The following is a 1,345-nucleotide window of genomic DNA, read 5'->3' as shown; positions in this document are numbered from 1 at the left end:
CTACAGCATTGCATTTCAAAGTTGGTTTTGACACGTGCTTTGTGATGAACTCAACACCACTCCTTTTGACTCTGTCGCTCCCAGCACAGTAACCACATGATTTGCCAAATCAAGTCCATTTCAGCTCACGAATGCTTGGAACATCGATCCTTGCTTTTTATGTTTTGTTTTGTTTTGAAGATCACTTTACCGGGGGCTCTGACACCTCTTGTTACCATCCATACATCCATTGTATCAGACATATTTGTACGTATATTGTCATAGTTTTTCCCTAGACATTTACTTTCTATTGAGCCCTTGGGATCAGCTCCTCTTTTGACCTCCTCCTCCTCCCCAATCCCCACCCTCATGGCCCCTTGATAGACTATGGGTTGTTATTATTTTCGTATCTCACACCAACCACTGTCTCTCTTCCCCTCTGATCTCTGTTGTCCTTCACTCTGGAGAGGGGTGTGTGCTGATGTGCCATTCATTGAGATCGGTGCCTTCTCCCTCCCTTTCTCTCCCCCCTTCCCCCTACCCTTTTGGAATCCCTACTCCCATTCCTGTTCCTGGGTTCCGTGCATCCTGAGCTTTCTCTCTTGCCTATACCTATGTGCATGAGGAGCATCAATCTTTATGTGTTCCATTTGAATTTTGATGACTTCCAATTTTTCTAGGTTGACACTTGGTGCTTTCCAAGTTCCAACTGCGGATAGAGGTTTACAGCTGTTTCTTCTCACGCTGAGTTGTGTCCCATAAGCAAATGCAGGCCCTGAGATTCTCCTCCCACGGATCTGCTCCATCCACAGCCTGAGGGTCGACTCAACTTTGGGAAGGTGGTTCTTTCTCAGTCATAGTTTTTCGAGCTTTCTGACAGAGGAGCTCATTTGCTGGCACTGTCTCTGACAAGGTTCTCCTGCGACTTGTGCCGTCTTCCATAGGTGACCACGTTCAGCTGCTTGCCAATAGAGGATCAGCAGATACCTCCTCTGAGGTGGACAGGCTCTTTCTTCTTTGCAGTTTGCCTTTAGTCTGGAATCTCTGCTGAAATATGTGCTTTTTGGGTGACTGTGTTATGCAGGGTTCTCTAGAGAAACAACACCAGGACACTTATGATTAGATAGATAGGTAGATAGATAGATAGATAGATGATTAGATAGATAGATAGCATGAAGGGATATAACAACTAATTGGTCCACACAGCAGTACAGAGGGTTCAGTTCAACTCACTTCCGTGGAACAGTTAATACACTGGAAGTCCTTCAACTCAAGAGGGCTGCTGGGTCCAAGGTCAAGGAAGCAGACAGCTGAGTCCTCCCTCAGGCAAGGCAGGCAGGGTCCACCCACAGGCAGCAAACAGCAG

The sequence above is a fragment of the Echinops telfairi genome, unplaced genomic scaffold, assembly GCF_000313985.2.
Source record: "Echinops telfairi isolate 266 unplaced genomic scaffold, ASM31398v2 ScPeMD7_53;HRSCAF=182, whole genome shotgun sequence".
NCBI classification, from domain to species: Eukaryota; Metazoa; Chordata; class Mammalia; order Afrosoricida; family Tenrecidae; genus Echinops; species Echinops telfairi.
The sequence above is the reverse complement of the archived record's forward strand: the minus strand, read 5'-3'. Positions refer to the sequence as shown.